This window comes from Sycon ciliatum, chromosome 7 (assembly GCF_964019385.1).
Source record: "Sycon ciliatum chromosome 7, ocSycCili1.1, whole genome shotgun sequence".
In the NCBI taxonomy this organism is placed as follows: domain Eukaryota; kingdom Metazoa; phylum Porifera; class Calcarea; order Leucosolenida; family Sycettidae; genus Sycon; species Sycon ciliatum.
Window position 1 is genome coordinate 35,443,397 of NC_088649.1, and position 9,197 is coordinate 35,452,593.

Genomic DNA, 9,197 nt, shown 5'->3' on the forward strand with positions numbered 1-9,197 from the left:
AACTATCGACATTTTGGTACTCACCGGTTGATGCAGACAGTGTGTAACCTTTTGACCCGCGTACGTGAGACGCCCCGGTTTAGGGTAAAATCGCTATGACGTCATCGATGACATCAGTTAGTTGGTACACCCATAATACTTTCTACTTGTGTGTGTGTGTGTGTGTGTGTGTTGTGTGTGTTGTGTGTGTGTGCATGTTGTGTGCATGTTGTGTGCTCACACGCAGGGTGCATGCGGCTCCAGCTGGGCGTTCAGCACAACCGGCTCCACCGAAGGCCAGCACTTCAAGAAGACTGGCAACCTTGTATCGCTGTCCGAGCAGAACCTGATTGACTGCAACCAAAAGGAGGCTGATCGTGGCTGTGGCGGAGGTTTCATGGACCATGGCTTCAAGTACATCATCGAGAACCACGGCATTGACACATAGGAGAGCAACCCTTACACGGCCAAGGCCGGTACATGCCGCTTCAGGGAGTCCCACGTCGGCGCCACCCTCACCAGCTACAAGGACATGCTGCCGCGCAAGTCCGAGAGCGCCCTGCAGGAGGCTGTTGCCTCGGTGAGTACTTTTCTTACACATAACAGAATACTCTCTGCATGGTGGCCCATATTAGAAGCTGTGTCTTAGGAGAACATATCCGGCTAAAGATAAGAAAGCTTTATCATACATGTATATACCACTCTTTGGTTTTAGATATTACAATGAGAGTGCACAATCAATGGCTTGTCCACCAACTGTCTGTTTTACTGCTCGCTGCACCACAGCATAGTGTGTTGTTGGCCGGCCCACTGCGCTTCTACTCTGTTGGACCATCGTGTCTGTTGAACCAGGGAGTCGTAAAATACCGGTATTTTAAGACTCCCTGTGTTCAACCACTGTGTCATCATGGCTGTTGCAGTTTTCCCGGTCAGCTTATTGACTCTTGTTGTCGTTTTAAAAGAAATCTGATGATGTAAAATAGCGGTGTGGATGTTTGGAAAGTGCTACAGTCTGTTTTGGATGTGATATATTTCCCAGCACTTGATTGCATTCGGTGATGTATAGAAACATATACATGTAATTGTAATACTCTTCACTCTCTGTGTGTTCTCTTCTGTTCCTGCCGGCTGTCGTATCGCAGGTTGGCCCAGTGTCGATTGCCATCGACGCCTCATCGACGTATTTCCGCTAGTACAGGCACGGAGTCCTGATCGACAGCAAGTGCACCAACGCTTACCCGAATCACGCTGCCCTGGTTTTCGGCTACGGTGTTGTTGAGGAAGAGCAGGACTACTGGCTGGTCAAGAACACCTGGGGTACCAGCTGGGGAGACAAGGGATACATCAGGACGGCACGTAACCATGACAACATGTGCGGGATCACCACGGACGCCAGCTATCCGATCGCCTAAGCACACATCGCCGGGACAACGCCGTCAAAGAAAAAGCGCTCGCACACGCCTTTGTCGTGTGATGTTGTAACTTATCTACCATCAGTATAGCTCAGAAAATCGGGGCACTCTGGCGCGCACGCCGCTGCCTCAGTGAAGCTGCAAGGGCACGGTACGTGACCTCCGTAGTACTGCCAGACGCCCTATACGCCTCGCCCTCTTTCAGTGGCTCACTGTCGAGTGCTGAGACCAGGAGGCTGCAGGTTCTGCTGAATCGAGCAGTCCGCACTGTCTACGGTGTGCCCACGCGACACTCAGCTGAACCTTTGCTGACCCGGCTGGGAGTCTTCCAGGTGTCAGAGCACTTCCACCAGAACACCTTAGCTCTTGTGTGGAAGAGCCTACGCGGTGAGACATCGCAGTCCGTCACAGAACTAATGACTCCACAAATGACCAGAGAAACCCGCCTTCAGCAGCAGGACGGACTCAGTCTTCCAGTTGCAAGAACAAACGCTGGCAAGTCGAGGTACGCCTTCAACGCTACAGGTAAATGGAACAGATTACCTGGAGACGTCCGCTCCAGCACAACTCTGGAGACCTTCAAAGCTGCAGCAGTACCCTACGCAATTGCTCGTTGACTACATGGAACAGTAGCAAATGCCATGTTTGACAATGGATCCGATTTCCAGCTGACTATCATTTCCAGTGCATACACACTTTTTCTTTCCTTCTTTTTCTCTCTCTCTCTCTCTCTCTCTCTCTCTCTCTCTCTTTTTTTTTTCTTCCCTCTTAAGATCTTCGCTACTTTGTCATTGGGAAGACATTCCCGTTTGGATTTTGTGAAGTAAAACAAAGTTAAAAAAATAAAAAAATAGCTGATTGCCACCGCCACAGCTGCTGCTGCTGCTTTTGTGGCGCAATCTTCCTTACACTATCAGCCCGGATCATCCATTCGCGCTATGATCCAAGCTTGCAGCCTATATCAATCCTATCTTCTCAAAATTGTGGTCAGCTTGCTGTCTGATGATCGGTTAAAACCGTGAAACTCAGAGTTACAGAAGAAACGCTTCTCATCCCTCTCAAGTGTGTTTATTTTCTATAAGGCCACGCCGTTTTTTTCTATGTTTCGCGTCACCTTATTTGATGAAATCAATGAGCATGAGGGAGGGGGAAAAATTAAAAAAGCCATCCAAACAAAAAAACCGTGTACGTGCATTGCATTTGTGTACAGTGAAGCGACGCGGCACTGACTGTCTGTTCATGTACATTAACATGAACATTGACAAGTCGGATTTCAGTTGCCAGCGCTGTACATGATATACATGAGTGTACATGTATCCCCTCTAGGCCTCTGCCATGCTTGTGCCAGTTCATGTGGCGTGTGGTCCAAACACAGGCAGCATGATTGTGTGACTTGCGGCCCAGCTTATTGCACACACAATGTACAAATGCCATGTACATGTGTGTGAGCTGAGTCACACGGAAAACTGAGCCTCTTGTACGGGCAAAATAACACATTTTGTGAAGAATCAACACATATATAAAAACGAATCATCATATACAGTATTTACAGAGTCTGTCACTCAGTAGGATCACTGCACTGTGCAGGTTCACTGGATGCGTGCCTCCGCCGCCACTAGCACAGCAGGGGACTCAGGCTGCGTTTACACGACAACGATTGAAAACGATTTGCGTTTACACGACAACGAAGTAGGACCTAAACGGAACGAAATCGTTGCGTTTACTACTATCGTTTACACGACAACGCCCGAAAACGATACCTAAACGGAACGAAATGGAAACGCACTTCAAAGTGTTTTGAAACGTTTTCGTTCTCGTGTAAACGGTGAAAACAGTGAAAACGATTGGAAACGGAGCGCGGTCATGGAAACCATTCCGCGCGGGACTATATTTCGCGGGAAATACCTGACCTTTAAAAAGCTTTGCGACCACCAGCGCGTACCAACTCCAACTAACGTGTCACTTCCCGCCCTTGCGCCAAGCCAGCACGTACTAACTCCAGCCTGCTCGCCCGTTTTCCGTTTTCGTGTGAACGGTTCAAAACGATTTGCCGTTCTCGTGTAAACGGTTTGAAAACGATTCGAGGCCAGCCCGTTTTCGTTCCGTTTCGTTTCGTTTCGTCTCCGTGTAAATGCAGCCTCAGGCATGGCAGGAGCAAACATGCTCCTTGAGCCACGCAGGCACATAGCACCACAACGCACCAGGGCAAACCCAAGGCGGCAGCGCAGCAAGGAGATAACCTGCCCGTATGGCTCCTTACTCTTCTCAGCCAGGAGAGGCGATCCGCGTGAAAAGAGCATTGGCATGCTTGCCATAGCCACCAGAGGCAGAGAGCACAACGGGCACGAAGGAGGCATGCTCAACTTCACGTACTCGCTCCTCGTACTTCCGGCGCTTTTCCTGTTCATGGCGTCTGTAGCTAGCAGCGAGGGAGGTGGCACGATTCGAAGACGCAAAAGGGTTGAACACCCGTACATCAATAAAGATGCGCTCGAATCGGCCACCCCACACACCACTAGCCGCAACGTCCAGCCGAGCTTGCTCCTCCGTGACAGCTGTGCGATGGCGGAAGGCCTCTCCGGTGACGGGCTGGAGGTGGGGTTCCACTGTAACGTTGTGAGCGACCTGCCTCAGAGCTCTGGCGGTGATGTCCCTCACCTCGTTGTGTCGCAGCGTCGGGAAGCCACCAAACGGGCACGACAGGGCGTGACTCACATTCAGCGGCTTACTGCACACGCAGAGGCTTGGTAGCCGAGGAGGTGTCCAGCCGTACCGGAGGCACAGGCCATCCCGGAAATCTCCCTTGCTGAGTGTGAAACCATGGCGGCTGAGGGGGCGGCAGGTCAGCCAGCTGGATGCACCCTTTTCTGAGGCCAGGTCGAGAACAGGGGCCAGCTCCCGGTGATCCGAGCGAAGAGCGTCAGCCATAGACTTGAACGCGCTCCGCTTCTCGGCCCGAACCGTCGCCTTGACCGTCCGGAGCTGAGTCAGAGAGTCGCCAAGAGACGACTCCTGCTCCAGCAGGCGAGACACGAGGCTAGCCGTGATCCTTCGGGATGAGGTGTACTGTTCAGCCACTGAACAAGGGTCTGCCATACCCAGTCCCCCAAGCCGGCAAGGCAGAGAGAGTAGGGAGTGAACAGTTGTCCCAGGTGGAGCCTGACCCGTGATGGCCGGGATGAGCCGACCGCTGATTGCGTGTTCCAGCGGTTCAAGCAAGGATGGCGGGATGGAGGAGGTCCGGCAGAGGAAGGACCACTTGTTTTGCAGGCCCTGTGTGAAGGCGGAGTAGGCGGCCTGTGGCTGCGATGCAGCGATGGTCGTGAGCTGCGCAACTTCCTCACACCAGGTGGCGACTGCTGAGTACAATCATGCGATAAATAGAACAAATATTTAATTGATGCCAACATAATATTTACGTGTAACAATCATGTTCCGTTTTTCTGGGTTCGCATTAAATTTGTATTGCATTTTCAAAAAAAATTGTTCCGTTTTTTGTTTTTTTTTAACTCCGGCTGTGAAAATACATGCGCGCGGCGTGCATCAGATTATTCCGTTCTTGGGGGTGCATTGCTACCAGGGAGTAGTATATTTTAATACCATATCTACTACTATTTCTTACCAATATCACTGTAAACAGTTTTCTCTGAGACAAAAATGCGATAATACTCATAAAAAGGACACACTTCAGGCTCATTACAAACATCTTGAAAGTTTTTGTCTTCACAAGTATACTTTCAAGCCTTCTCATCAGGTGAAATACAGGCAAGGGAAAAGGAACAGGAACAGTGGATTAAATACAGTAAGAAGGTGGTAAAACAGCGCAAAAAGAAAGAAAGAAAGAAAGAAGATAGCTAAAGTAAACAGCGAAAATTGCAATAATGACACAAAGGTGCAAATGCGAGAAAACTCAATAAGCGTTAGCCCTCCATGGCAAGAGAAGGAAAAAAAGAAAAGAAAAAGAAAAGAACTTATTATGTGACTCCCGTCCTGAATCCGACAACTGGCATACCAGTATAACTGTACACTGTAGCTAGTGTGTTCAGCAGTAGCAGCAGTCGTCCCCTTTATTCTCATTCTCCTGTTCTTCTCTGCTGTACTGGCATTGTCAAGGTTTACTAGAGAGGTTCCGGGGTACGATTTTCCGTGCGAAAATCCGTGTGGGCGCTACGGATTTTTTCCAGGCGTGCTCCATACGATTTTTCGGCACGGAGAATCCGTGTGGACTGGCTTTCATACGAACCATGTTTCGTATGGAGATTTTGCGTCATCGGGTGCAGAAAGATTTTTCGAGTACAAATTTGGTACGAGAAACATGGATTTTCCGCGGGAAGTTTTGATTTCGGTACAAATATTCAAAATAAAAAGGCATAGCGCGGGAATGTGACGTGTTTGGGATCGTAACCTAGGCAATGACGGCAAACACAGAAGTTCCGTACTCCGGAACATTTCACTGCTCGAAAACGACGCATGAAAAATCCGTAGCGCCTCTACGGATTTTGGCACGAAAAATCGTACTCCGGAACCTCCCTACTGTCTCGCACTGCCAACGTCACTGTGCGTGATCATGTACATGTATGTCTCTGTGTTCGACAGTTTTGACTTTTCTCCGAGTTTATGTGGGCCTTTGGCCGAGTCTCACGCGAAACGTGAAATTTTTTTTTTTAATTTTTTTTATGTGGGCCAGTTCTGGGATGCTGTTTGCCGCTGTGAGCGTTTTGTTCTCTTTCGTGAAATCGATACTGGACTCTGTGCGCGTTGTTGTTGCACTTGCTTGCGCGAGAAATACTACAATAATTATTGATTTGAAACTCGGATGTTGAGCCATAAATAAAATTAATGTAGAAGAGAAAAGGACATATGGATACGAGTTAAGAAAGAAAGTGCAATAATATTGCACTTTCTGACTGTATATAGTATCATGTTACAGTGATGGAGAGTTACTCTTAACTCATATCCATATGTCCTTTTCTCTTATAATTATTGATCATAATGATTTCGAAGAAAGTAAAATGAGCGCACACATACCACGAGAACACTGTAGTGTAACAATAATTATGACAACTTTATCAGATCTGGGACGCGTCGATCGACGGCGCAATCCGTGATACACGTTTGACATTTTCATGATTATTTTTTGTTTTGTTTCCTCGTGGTGCGCAGGTCGATTTTCACAACATGTAATAGATGACTTGCACAAAGATTGTCTGGGTTCGAGACGGGGCAAGTGGACCTTCTGGACTGTACTTCTGACTCTGACTTCCCCACCTTTTGAGTTCGTGACTTTCGAAGTTTCGCTTTTTGCCTGACGAACACTGAGCTATTTTTTTTGGCTAGAGAGTAGAGTTGTTTTGATTCGGCTTGTATCGTCATGCCGAAGCGCTGCTACGCTCCTGAATACACTAGCAGACGAGAGATGGAACTGAGGCTCCCATTCCATACGTTCCTTTCCGAGCCGGCCGACCGGGAGGCAGAAAAAATGAGGGAATATTATTTTAGTATCATTGGTGTAGGCTGCAACAAGCACGTCGTGGTCCTGAAGTGTGACAACTTTCCCGCAGTGGAAGCGAAGTCAAGCACAACGAAAGTTTGTGGACGTCTGAGAAAGAACTCGATTCCCTTCGATTCGGCTGCACTAGCTCCAGAGCGACCCTCTCCTGAGGACAGACTGCGGAGAGGCCAGGAACCTGCCGAGTCAAGAGTGGAAGCCCGAATCACGAAAATGAGGGGTGGAAGGACTGAGTGTGAGAGCCAGATGGCCTTTAGTAGTACTTCAAGTAGTATCTGAGTTGAAGGAGAGAACAAGTGTGCTGGAGAAACGCTGCGAAGTCCTCAGGCCTGATGTGTACTAGCTACTGTTGAAGTCTCACTTGTTCCGATATGAACACTTCATCAGCCCTGACTCTGAGCAGCTGTATCTAGACTTGGACTTAGGCCAGATACATAGCATTGTTAACCTTACTGAAGCCATATGTATCCAATGCCTGGCTCTAGTGAGAAAGCAGTTTGGCGCAAGCTCGCAAACTATGATTGAATCAGGGAGTGGTGGAAAGTCACATTATACCTCCCCATGATTAGCTGCTAATGACGACGATGCGGCTCCGGCTGGGTCTCAGTCTCAGAAAGGATTTGTTGGAGCATCATCAAACAGTGCATTCGCCTTCATCATACACTGGCTCCGTTGCCTACAGTAATTCACATTTTGACGGGGCGCGCTGGGACGATACGGAAGGAGCGGCGGGAACCATTGGAGTGCTCATGATGCTGGTTAGCGAAGACCAATGCGTCAGGAACGGGAACGCAACCGCACTACTGTACAGATCAGGAAGCGATGGAAGAGTTGAATCTGCTCAGACTTCCATGCCGTGTACAGGGACACAAACGTAAAAATAGCTACATTTCAAATGTGAACTGGCGATGGCATTATGTGGCGACGAACACAACTGCAACTGTTCAAATTTCAGCATTTCGAACATTATGCTTCCCATGATAACTCACCGAATGGCTCACATGACGGAGTTGGACATTACCAGGCTAGGATAATCATTTGCTGTATTTATGGATAGTCCTTGAGTTTTCAGATGAAGTGCTTTATCTTTTACCTGTCGTTACTTTAGTATGGCACAATGTCCATGGCTGCTTCCTTGTCTTCATAACAGACTGGTATAATCAGCATGATTCTGCTTTTTTGAGAAGAAATAAAACTTTCCTTTCGGAAAGGAAGCCCAGAAACGTCAACCCCCATGGACTGTGCTTTATGACTCTCGTCCATCGACGTTAACCGTCGCAATAACTGCTGCATGTATGTTGTGCTGTGCGAACCGTACAAGATTTTACAGCTCACCCACGCCTTCCCAACAGGCTCCTATATCCCGTACCGTTAGCGTTACATTGAATATGAACTAGGCTAGCACAGTTATCCTTCGTTCTTTTGATGGCGGCGGGTAGCATGGAACTTGACGTGTTCTTGGGATCCTCGTGCAACACTTGCTGTTCCCGGATGCCATATTATTGGGTGCATCGAGGTTGCTTCTATGCTCACTGTTGTTTAGTAAGACAATTTTTTATAACTATTTCACCAAAGAATAAGGCAAGAGTATTTTGGGTTGGTTTGGACGCCTGGCTTCTCTTCACATAATAATACAGTCATGTACTTCCACTCAGGGAGTAGTACAATACCTACTTCCACTAACCCTACAAGTGCACATGCATGACTCATGAGCTGCTGAAGACAGTGACGGTACTGATCCGTGCACCGTTCATTCATGCTGACAAAAAAAGTACACTACAAATTATACACTACTCGTCTACAGACGGTGTACAGTGGTGTAGGGTGCCCGCAGTGTAGCCTGGGTGCACAGGGTGCACTTGCCCCGTCTCACTCGCGGCTCGGATCTTTGTGCAAGTCATCTATTTTAGCAAGAGTCCATAACCCCGGACTCTTGATTTTAGTTGACTCCCTGCATAGCACCACAACAGCACCACATCTGCACATCCCTGTAGGCATACCCATTCATGCACTCCCGGCTGACCTTTGCCCTGCTGACCCTTTGACTCCCTTGCATCAAGAGTACATGAAAACGCACTACGCCATTTCCCGCCGGCGCGCGCCTCAGATCTGCACCAAATATGATGTAATCACGGAATTTCGCCGTGACAGACACCCATACATGGGCCATAGCAGAGCTAGACCCCAAGCTGCACACTCTGGTTTTCATGTATAGTACTCTTGCTTGCATGCACTACACTGCATGCACCCCTTTTCCCGCTCACCCTGTCTCACTAACTGCGTGCACCCCTTTTCCC

At 48.5% G+C, this 9,197-nt stretch overlaps 1 pseudogene; it reads left to right on the forward strand.

Moving 5' to 3' along the window:
* Nucleotides 1-205: 205 nt before the first annotated feature.
* Nucleotides 206-2,558, forward strand: LOC135821420 (cathepsin L-like; annotated as a pseudogene).
* Nucleotides 2,559-9,197: the final 6,639 nt, after the last annotated feature.